The 11,606-nt window shown below is 43.9% G+C and overlaps 2 long non-coding RNA genes across 3 annotated transcripts in view; one reads left to right on the top strand and one right to left on the bottom strand.

The window, feature by feature from the left end:
* Positions 1-28: 28 nt before the first annotated feature.
* The window catches only part of LOC109437629 (uncharacterized), a 28,299-nt gene continuing 16,721 nt past the window's right edge, over positions 29-11,606 (top strand). The window contains exons 1-4 of one of the 2 annotated variants that reach the window (XR_012489751.1): positions 104-234; positions 9,128-9,195; positions 9,957-10,018; positions 10,363-10,438. This is a non-coding gene — a long non-coding RNA (uncharacterized LOC109437629). Of the gene's footprint in view, positions 235-9,127; positions 9,196-9,956; positions 10,168-10,362; positions 10,439-11,606 lie in introns of those variants that run through there. The other variant, XR_002136273.2, reaches the window with a different exon arrangement.
* LOC141567254 (uncharacterized) lies at positions 8,456-11,311 on the bottom strand. The gene is made up of 3 exons (XR_012489752.1): positions 11,198-11,311; positions 10,374-10,479; positions 8,456-9,251 (listed from the first exon to the last, which is right to left on the bottom strand). It is a non-coding gene; the product is annotated as an uncharacterized LOC141567254 (long non-coding RNA).

Consider the following 11,606-nt stretch of genomic DNA (forward strand, 5'->3'; position numbering starts at 1 on the left):
GCAGCCACTTCCGCCCGTCCTCCGGAAGTGAGCGCGCGACTACTACCGCCTCCTCTCATCCCGCCTTATTCTACCCCACACGGGGGGCCCATCACCACCGCCACCAAGGGAGCACGGGATGTGGGTCCGCAGACTTGACGTTGTTCTACAGTCACTGTCCACAGGACTGAAGAGCAGGTGTGGGCAGGGCCGGATCTGGGTGAAAGCTGACCTGGGGGCCACACTTGCTGCCAGGCAAGAAGGGGCGGGGCAGAGAATGTGGTCGAGAGCGGGAGCGCGCGTCACGTCGAACCGCGCGGGAAGGAGTGCGCATGCGTCACGGTTTCTTGGCCTGTCGCGGGCGTTGATGCTTCGACTGCCTAGCCCCGCGGGACTTGGGCGGGGAGAGGGTGGGGCGAGGATTGCTGAAATGGGGGCGGAGCATGGGCGGGGCTGCCTGTTCCCTTTCCCTCCTTCCTATGGTTGCCTAGCAACCGTCCGCTTGCTGTGGGTTCTGGAAATGGCCGTGGCTGTTCGCCTTTGCCCACGGCGTTCTCCCACCGAAAAACAATTCAAAAAGCACTAAGGCCTGTGTTCACTCTTCTTGTGTTGAGAGCTCTGTGGCAGTGCCAGAGAAAGTTGTTTTCTTCTGTTCATCGCTTTTTCTCGCTGTGGCAGGACCTTCCTCGGGTGTAAAAAGAGGGTGAGAATACTCAAAATGAATGCCCCTCCCTCGCCCCAGGACAGCCCTTCGTTGTGCACGCACTGTGCGAAGCACGTTGGGGAGCACAGTTACCATCCCTTGAGCAGCAGAGAGGTGTGCCCGCAGTTACGTGGCCAGAAAGTGAGAGGGGGTGAACGGGAACCTCCCAATCGGGGTTGGTGATTACGTCTGAAACACTAGCCAATAGTGCCACCATTGCATGCCACCTGAGACTTGTCTCCTCCAAAGAAACGTTTGCTGTCCCTCAAACACTGGACTTGCAAATTCCAAAATTACCCTGGTTGCTTTTTTCTAAATATATTGTGCTGACTTGCTCTTGACTTCACGTCGAATCTTAAAGGAATTACTACTAATTTTTGGAGTTCAGATGTCATCTATTTAATGAAATGTTCTAGAATCATGCGAGGACTATGGATGGATTTACAGACTGTTTTTTCCCCCCTTTTGAAAACTGGAACCTAGACTCCACTCTTCTGGCATATCTTCTGTGATGTTGTGATTTATAATAAATATATATTTGGTCGTTCCCCCGCCCCCTTCTACTTTCTGGCACAGAGCTCATGAAATTACCCTTGGAATTTCCTAAGTGTTAAGAGCCCTAGGAGCAGTTTTAGTTCTAATATTTGGTCTTAACTGTTGTTCCTGACACAGGGCTCCTGAAACCCTTATAATTTCTAGGTGATAGGAGTGTCTTTTGTTGTAATGAGGTAATTGAGTGGGCTCCTGGATGGCTCCTGGATGAGGGCTGGTCACCAGAAAGACGAAGCCATGATGAGAAGCTTGTATTTTTCAGCCCTGCCCTCCCCCCCTTTCTCTTGAGAAGGGAGAAGGACAGAAAATGGAGTCCGATCAATCATGCCTGGTGATGCAGCCTCTGTTAAAATCCTGATAGTGTGGGGTTTGGAGAGCTTCCAGGTCAGTGAACACATCCACTTACTAGGAGGGTGATGCACCCCAACTCCACTGGGTAGGATCTTCCTGTGCTCAGGACCCTCCTAGACCTCGCCCTTATGTACCTCTTCATTTGGCTGTTCATCTGTATCTTTTATCCTTTGATAAACTGATGATATAAGTAAGTGTTTCCCTGAGTTCTGTGAGCTGTTCTAGCAAATCCAAGGAGGAAGGGGTCATGGGAACCTCGGATTTGTATCCAAGTTAGACAGAGGTTATGGGTAACCTGGAATCTACTATCTTGCGATTGGCTTCTGAAGGGGGGTAGTCTCTTGGGACTGAACTCTTACCCTGTGGGATCTGACGCTGTCTCCAAGTAGATGGTGTCAGAATTGAGTTAAATTGTAGGACATCCAGATGGTGTCACAGAGAATTGATTGGTGGGGGGAAAACCCACATATTTGATGTCAAAAGTGAAGTATTCTGTAGGAGGAGTAAGGGAGGAAAGACTGGGTTTCCCTAGTAAATATATTGATCTGACTTGTTCTTGACTTCAAGTTGAATCCAAGAGGAGCTCCTACTAATTTCTGGAGTTCATATGTCATCCGTTTAATGACGTGGAGTTTTGCCAGGACTGTGAATGGATTTGCAGCTTCTTTCCCACACACACACACACACACACACACACACACACACACACACCTTTAGGAAACTGGAGCTTAGGCTCCAATCTTCTGGTGTATCTTCTATCCCCGTGATTTCTCTAGATTACTAGCAATGACTAACTTGCATATTTTCAGTACTGGGAATGTAATAGTTGTTGCGTCAGAAGTCTTGAAATTATATTTTTATTGAGAAAGACGTCATCGTTAGAAACTGTCGAACAAACTTAGAGTTTGGAGCCTTTGGCTAAAAAATAAATGATAGATTTATTCAAGGGTCTTAGAGTTTGCACACAGAAAACACAACTAGGCCAAAACCCAGAAGTGTTCTGAAGAAGAAAGAAAAGAGTTCTTACAGTAAAACATGCATTCCTGAGAATAATCCGCCCTGCGTTCTTAAAAAAGTTTTAAGTTGGTCCAGGCGGGTTATCAGTCAGATGTCAGGCTGTCTGGATGATGGATGTCAGGTGATTTAGAGGATGGGTGCCAGGAGGTCTGGTCACATCTGGTGGCCTCGATAATGGGTGTCAAGTGGCCTGGATATGTGAGTTCTTCTGGGGATAATAGAAGGTTATCTGGGAGTCTGGTGTATGTCCAGAGGTATATCCAGGCATTGACACAGGCCTGGAAAGTTCAAAAAGTTTTTGTTTTGTTTTTTTAAGATTTTATTGGGGAAGGGGAACAGGACTTTATTGGGGAACAGTGTGTTCCAGTACTTTTTTCCAAGTCAAGTTGTTGTCCTTTCAATCTTAGTTGTGGAGGGTGCCGTTCAGCTTCAAGTTGTTGTCCTTTCAGTCTTAGTTGTGGAGGGCGCAGCTCAGCTCCAGGTCCAGTTGCCATTGCTAGTTGCAGGGGGCACAGCCCACCATCCTTTGTGGGAGTCGAACCAGCAATCTTGTGGTTGAGAGGATGCGCTCCAACCAACTGAGCCATCCAGGAGGCAGCTCAGCTCAAGGTGCTGTGTTTAATCATAGTTGCAGGGGGCGGAGCCCACCATCTCTTGCGGAACTCGAGGAATTGAACCGGCAACCTTATGGTTGAGAGCCCACTGGCCCATGTGGGAATCGAACCGGCAGCCTTCAGAGTTAGGAGCATGGAGCTCTAACTGCCTGAGCCACCGGGCTGGCCCTCAAAAAGTTTTAAGTTCCCAGGCTACTTAAAACAAGAATAGAGTCTTTCTTCATGCCTCAACCTTCAATTCATACTGTTAATAATTTTAGCAGCTTGATTAAAGTGATTCCATTTTATGTATTCCCTATCTTCACTCTTTCCTCAAAACATTCTGCAAACAAAGTTTCTATTGCTACTACATTGAAACATAACAGGGCCACAAGTAAATTCCTGATCCTTCCCCAACCCCAAACCCACTCCACCTTGCTGTCTTTTTCATCCTAATTAATAGCAACTCTGCTTCACTTACTCAGGCCCAAACCCCAAGAGCCATCCTCGTGCTCCTTTCTCCCATCCTCTACCTAATCTGCCTGGAAATCCTGTTGGCTCTACTTTCAAACTATGTCTAGGATCCTACACCTCATCATGCCCACAGCCACTTCTGGACAACTAGATCTCTCTGCCTGCCCCACCGAATAGCCTAGTCTCCACACAGCAGAGGAATCCTGGCATTTCTGAGCTCAGAACCCCATAGGAGCTCCCCACTTCACTTGGAATAAAAAGCCAAAGTTCTTACAGTAGTCTACAGAGCCCAACACTGATTAACTAGCCTGCTTACCTCTGACTTGCTCTCCTGTTGCTTACGCTGCCTTAGCCATGCTGCCTCCACTGCTGTTTCTCGAACCCACCTTGGGGCTTTTGCACTGGCTGTTCCCTCTCATTATATAGCTCATCCAGATATTTACATAACTCACTCCCTCACATCTTTTCTCAAATGTCACCTTCTCTGTGAGGCTTTCCTGGAGCAACCTATTTAACCCTGCCCTCATCCACAGCACTGCCTGTCTCCCTTACCCTGCTCCATTTTTTCCTCACTTATCAACTCCTAACACATTTATTACGTTTACTACCTACTATCTATCTCCCCCTGCTGGAGTGTGAGTTCCACGAGCAGAGGTGTATTTGGCTGTTTGATACCTTGCTGACTCCCAAGTGCCTAGAACAGGGCCATGTTCGTGGCCCATAGTAGGTGTTCAACAAACATCTGTGGAATAAATGAATGAATGAATGAACTTGAACAACTATTTTGATGATAAAATGTTCCCAGCAAGGCCTCCCTCATGTGCGGATGCATGAACATAGTTATGAGCATAGTGTACTTGTTTTGCAGTATGATTTTTATCATCATACTATGGATACTGTCCATGTTTCTAATTATTTTCATAGTTATAACCTTTTTTGCTTTTTAAATGTACTTAGGTTTTTGCATGCTTGTTATAACAAATCCAACAATACAGCATTGTGTAAAGAAAAAGCTATCTTCTCTCCTCCTCTAATCCCACCCTGCTGAAGGAAGCTATAATACTTTTAAATTTAGTGGATACGTATCCCTCCAAATATTTTCTATATACACACATATACATATATTACAGGTACAAATTTCACAGCTCAAGACAGGTATGCCTGAATTGTAACTTTATTTTCTATAACTCAAGTCAGTTTCTATTTTAGGCCTCATTCCCTCTGATGACAAAAACTAAATCAAGTTAATTCAAGGTAAATTGTAGCACTTACAATTTGCTTCTTTATTATCATATATAGTTTAATTCCAGTGAATTCAGAATTTACCAATGCCCTTTCTTTTTTCCTTTCACCTTCACATAATTACTTATAAAAGAAATGGACATTCATTATAGGAAAATATTAAACCATAAATAAGGGAAATGAAAAAATAAAAACCATCTGTAAACCCAGCAGCTAGAAATAATCAAGCCTTCCAGATTTATTCTGTTCGTATATATTTTGGGGATCATATTTTAACTAGCTTTTATTGCTTAATATATTGCAAACATTTTTCCATGTTACAAAATATACTTCTACAGCATTTTGAATGACTGTGTGGTATCCCATTATGCAAAAGTACCATAATTATTGTCCTTGTTTTTGTACATTTGGGTTGTTTCCAACTTTTCACTTTTGCAGAATCACTTGTAGCTAATTCTCTGTGCCCATCCCTAATTATTTCCTCACAATAAAATTCTGGAACTGGTATTCAAAGGTGCACTCATCATTGAAGGCTTTCTTTTTAATTTTAATTTTATTGGGGAATATTGGGGAACAGTGTGTTTCTCCAGGACTCATCAGCTCCAAGTTGTCCCTCAGTCTAGAAGGCTTTTGATGCATGCTATCAGCAGACCTGCAGAAAGATGGCACTGCTTTGACATCTGCAGCAGGAAGGTCCTTTTATCCACACCCTGCCAGCACTGTCTTAATCATTCTTTGTCATCTTTGTTAATCCGATAGAACAGTGGTTTTGTTTGCATTGCTGGTTTAAGTTGCATTTCATTAATTACTAGTAAAGTTTAACCTCTTCTTAGGCAACATTTTGTGTTGCCTACTCTTATCTTTTTTTTTTTTTTTTTTTTTTAAGATTTTATTGGGGAAGGGGAACAGGACTTTATTGGGGAACAGTGTGTACTTCCGGGACTTTTTCCAAGTCAACTTGTCCTTTCAATCTTAGTTGTGAAGGGCGCAGCTCAGCTCCAGGTCCAGTTGCCGTTGTTAGTTGCAGGGGGCGCAGCCCACCATCCCTTGTGGGAGTTGAGGAGTCAAACAGGCAACCCTGTGGTTGAGAACTGGCGCTCCAACCAACTGAGCCATCTGGCCACCCTGGAGCTGATTGACTTCATGCTAGTTGTGAAGGGTGCAGCTCGCTGGCCCATGTGGGAATCGAACCGGCAGCCCCATTGCCCAGAGCTCGCGCTCTAAACAACTGAGCCAGCCCTATTCGTCATATCTTATGCTCGTTTAGACTGTGTCATTTATTTGCAAGAACTCTTTGTAGAATATAAAAAAATAAAATATTGTTACCACTGTTGCAGATATTTTCCCAGTTTCTTACTTGCCTTTTAGTTATGTCTGTGCTCTTTAGACATTCCAGGAGTCCCTGCCACTAGGCCAGAAGTCTGATCTGTACATGCTCTGCCTTCCATTAAAGTTCAAATAAATAGAGCTTTTTGTGTGAGTTACTCCACTTGGAGGACTAGCAGGCAGTCTCCTGGACCGTCAATTGGGATTGGGTGTGGCTAGGGGACTGTTTACACCAGGTAGGTCCTTCCTCCCCTGGAAGCCTCAGGTTTCTATCAGGAGTGACAGGGAAATGGTCTTTCTTCTGCCTTCTAAACCTCGGTTAAGGGCCAAATCTGATTGCATGGGAGGTAGATTTCCAACCTCTCCAACTAGAAAGAAGGTAGCCAGAGACCAAGGAGCTAACTAACAGTACCCCCTCCCCCCCAAAGAAAGAATTGGAGCTTTCTTTCCCTTCTGATTTAGCAGCTATCTGTTCTGGCACCTGGTAGTAAGAGTCTTCCCTCACTGCCTTGATTTTCAGTGTGTTCTTGGCTACTTTCACAAATATATTTTTTAGATAATATATTTTTTCAGATAATATATTTTTCAAATGATAATTATTTTGAATTTGTTTTAAAAACTAGGCTCTCTTTTGTAATTTACTGGACTTCTCCTTACTCTGGCAAGTATTCTTTGTACTGATTTTAGTCCAAAGTCTGAGAGGTACGAGAGGCAGTTTTAAATTTGCCATTTGTCACGTGCTCTTTTATCCTGGGATGTGTTTGAAAATCCTGACCCATAAGGAAACAGCCCACCCATTTTCTCCCTTTATCTTATTGTACCTCTTAGCAACTTCTGACACAGTTGCCTGTGCGCTTTTCTTTCCAGCGCTCTTGCCCACTTACCCCATGCCACCACCTCTTGGGTATCCTCCTCCCTTTCTGACCACTGCTTCTCAACCTTCCTATCTAGCTTTCCCTCCTCCCTCTTTTGCTCTACCCAACTTTCTAGGCAATCCCTAGAAGTCACCTGTCCTCCATTGTCATTTCTGTGCCAAAGACACCCAATAAGCCCCCCAGGCCCCTTCTCTCCTCTGTTCTCCAGGCACATATGCCCAGCTGCCTGCTTGACCTCTCCTCTTCCCCTCTCAGATAGATAACCTCCAATTCAAGAGTCCAAAGTTGAATTCGTAATATGCCCCCAGCTCCTCTCCCGCATTCCCCTTCTTGGCAAGTGGCTCCATCATCCAACCAATTGCTCGTGCCAGAAACCCAAAAGTCTTCCACAAAGTTCCTACATCCTGTCAGTCAACATACCCCACGAAGTTCACCTCCCAGTCATTTCGTGACTCTGTGCTCTTCTCTCCGTCTCTTCCCAAGCTGGCCAGGCATGGCATTCTTGTCCAGGTCATGGCAATTCGGGGGCATAAGACCCAAGCCTGGCCAACCAGCTTCTTCCCAGGATTTGCTGAATTCAGGGAAAGTTTCTCTCAGGTGGCAAACCTCAAGCACCAATGACAGTAGTTTCAGCCTTTCTATTTATAGGAGAGCTGAGCCAACCATAAAAGCCTTGAGTCTCACTTCCTCCAGATATGTTGGGCTTGCTCAGCCTTCTGACCTTTTGATATTAGCTGATGCTAAGGAGAAATCTGAAGCCAAGCTGGTGTTTTCCTTTGAAAGAAACTTGGGTTTTCCATTCTGGATGCATACGTAGGTTTTCTGTTATCTATGAAGTTCCGTAAACATTACCAGAATGGCTTAGTTGTATTAGCTTTTCCTGGACATGTTGTACCCTTTAAATCTGCAGATTCAAGTTCTATTTTATTCTAGTTCTGCCCCTTATTACAGTATTTCCTTTGGATATTTACTAAACCTCTCTGTGCCTTAGTTTTTTTCATGCATACAGTAGGGATGCTAATAGTATTTAACCTTATTCAATTATTATGAGCATTAAATGAGATCATGCATGTCAGATGCTTAAAACTGCCCAGTAAGTGCTCGATAAAGGCCAGTGACTATTCTTAAGATTAATTCAGAAAAGTTTCAGTGTAGTACTCTTTTGACTTTTGCTTTTGCTTCATTTGTTCTATTCTCTTCCTTAGGAATACCAATATGTTGGTATTCATTTGACTATCTTCTATGTCCCTCATTTTTATGTCCTTGTTTCTGATGTTTCCAGGGAAATATCAGCTAATAACAATTCCATTCCCCCACTGTTTTCCTTAAATTTAAACTAAAGCTCTAACATTATACAGGTGTGTTTTTCCACCCTTCTAAAGTGTACAATTTGGTGGGGTTTTTTTTGTTTTGTTTTGTTTTTTTAGTATATTCACAGTGTGGTACAACCATCACCACCAATTCCGGAACCTTATCTCCCCAGAAAGAAGCTGCATACCCATTAGCAGTTACTCCCCATTCCTCCCTCCCCTGTCCCCTGGCAACCACTAACTGGCTTCCTGTCTCTATCAATTGGCCTATTCTGGACACTTCATATGAATGCAATAATACATTGTGCATCTGGCTTCCTTCACTTAGCATAGTTTTGAAAGTTCATCCATGTCATAGCATGTATCAACACCTCATTCCTTTTTTTGGCTGAATAACATTCCATTGTATGGATAGGCCACATTTTGTTTATTCATTCATCAATTGATGGATGCTTGAGTTGTTTCCACTGTACATCTGTTTTTGCCCATGTGATATAAGGAATGAATGAGGAGATGGGAGCACAGTCTCCACATAAAAGGCTACAAGACCCCGGATGAAGAAGGTATTTGAGGGGAATTTGTGTTTTCTGGAGGCAGTGGGTAGGGGCCAGTGCCATCTAAGATTTTGGGAAATCCCAGTGTTAAATAATATGTTAGCCTTAGTAGTATATACATAATTATCATACCATGTTTCTTCTCTATCAGGTGGAAACAGTCCCGGCCGTGGACCGGATCTTTCACCTTATCTTCTCACTCACTCTCACTTTGGCATGGTCAGTATGCTTTCCTGAAATGCCTTTCTCCTATGTGTCTCTCTTCATGTGTGATTCTGTAAGGGGCGGATGTTGGGAAAACACGTGAGATTATTCACAGGGCAGGAAGCCAAGGTTAGACTGTAACCAATAAGAACAACTGTTAGGAAGCCTGGAAGACCACAAAGAAAAATAATTGACAGGCCGGGGAAGTCCTGACTTAGTCGCAGGCACTGTAAGCTTAAATTCCGTCCTTTTTCTGACCTCTGTTCCTTAGCATAGGAAAAAACACACCCCTGGGCGGAGAGTTTTAATGCTAATGAAACGTGCAAGCATCAAGCTCTGTTAGACTACATAGGGCAACTGCACTTGCGCAGAGTAGTAGGCTTGCGAAACTAGGGGGCAGAAACCAGAAGCTATGGCTGCACAAGCAAGAGCACGGGGCTGGAAACGCTATGAAAGGCAGACTCAAAACCCAGAGGGGAATGCTCTCCAGCGCTCGGTGGGGGCTCTCGTGATGCATCAAGCTATCCTCCTCTAATAAAAATCTTTCCTTTCTTCTCTGACGACCTCTCACTTTGTTATTTCTCTCACGATTTCCCTCTTGGGAGAACTGAAAACCCACAAGTTCAGTAACAGTTCTTTAGTCATCATACCATTTTCTAAAATCTACTTGCTCCAGCAATTCCAGGAGGTGAGGGTGGACTTTTGGAACACTGAAGACAAATATCCCTACCCCCTTTTCATATTCCTTGTGGCTTAAATTTTTTTTTTTTTCTTAGAGTTACACTGCAAATACAGGACTGAAGAAGATGTGACAAGCCCAGACATCACCACAGCTAAGGTGTAAAGCTGAAGAGTTTTTATAGATTTCATACGGAATCTGAGTAAAACCCAGAATATTAAGCAGAGACTTGGAATGAAGGTGGCCTGGTGGGTGGTGAACACTTGGGAATTTCAGTTCAGTCATGGAATAGAAGTTATTTAAGAACACTTAAAATTGTAACACTTTCTTGCCTCCTTTCACAATGCCTTGGTCTAGTGTCTGGTCTTCCATTATTTAATCTTTGTACTGTTATTTTAATCATTTTAATTTGGGGCATTTCTCCCCAACTAGATTATGAACTTCCTAAGGGAAGAGACCCTGTTAATTTTTTAAAACACTCATTCTACATTTGTTCAATTCAGTGAACATTTACCTGTGGGCTCAGCTCCTCGTCCTCTGATTCCCGTGGAGTTGGGAGATTCGGTTTCCTCTGCCAAGGTGAGGATAATGAAAGCTGTCCTTCGCCCTGCCAGGTATTCCTGAGAATCAAATTAAACCAAAGGTGTGGGAACCCTTTTAAAACTGGAAAAAGCTATGTAAATACGGTGTTTAGAAGTTTACAGATAGCAATCAAAGATCCAGGGTGCTGGGTGGCATTGAGCTTTCAGGTGGTCACTCAGTGCCTCCCCATCTGAGAACAAACAGGCCTCAGCATCCCCTCCCTTAGAAAGCCACTCCTGTCTCACCTGGCTTCTCCCTTTTTCAGAGCTCTCAAAGTGTGATAATGCCATAGAGAAAGCCAGTCTGCTTTAAAGCACCTTTCTGTAACAGTTGTTATAAGTTGTAACTCTCACTGGGTTGGTTTTTAAATCTATGAATTTGCATTTAACCCAGGAGCATTTGCTCAGCTCAGTATTTCCTTAGACCAGCTCCAGTCCGTGGGGGTTGTCCAGTTACCTAGTGAGTATTTGAAACCTTGGGTCCTGGTGCCAGGAGCCTGAGGTTTTCCTATACTGGGCCTCCAGTGATGGGGGTGGGGAGAGGGGTGGAGAGTGTAAAAGTGGGAGAAGGGAGCAGTGAAGGGAGCACAGTCCAAAATAGAAGTGCCTTTGCCTTCAGGACATACCAGGTCACAGGACAGGACGAGGAGACTCATTCCCAAGAAAGAAAGAAACTTAAAAGTAAAAAACTGAAGACAATTCAGAAGTGCTGGTGTAAAGAAGTGTTTTAGAGAGAAATAAAATTAACTAGGAATACCTCCTGGGGGTAGGTGGGTCACCAATGTTAACCTGAAAATAAAAAGAAACAAAGTGAGAGGCAATGAGCATTTGAGATCACAGATTGCAATCCGTGGGCACAGATTCACAGAGAAACCCAAATTGTGTCCCGATTATGAGGTGAAGCCAAGGGGTTTTTATGAGACTAGGAAGGGAAATAATTACATGAATAGAAGAATTCCTATTGTGCTGACAAGCTGATCTGCTCTTTAGCTATTCATGGCTGGTTACTGATTCTATCTTTAGAAAGAGAGTTCATAATCAACAGTTCTTGTGGTCAGGATGTCTGCTTTCCTGTTAGTTTTACAAACAATAGTTTGTAAGACAACATTGCTTTGGCCCAGTCCAAAGGTTCAAGGAGCAGGACACACAAGGAATTCCTCTGGAAT

The sequence above is a fragment of the Rhinolophus sinicus genome, linkage group LG10 (genome assembly GCF_036562045.2).
Source record: "Rhinolophus sinicus isolate RSC01 linkage group LG10, ASM3656204v1, whole genome shotgun sequence".
Taxonomy (NCBI): domain Eukaryota; kingdom Metazoa; phylum Chordata; class Mammalia; order Chiroptera; family Rhinolophidae; genus Rhinolophus; species Rhinolophus sinicus.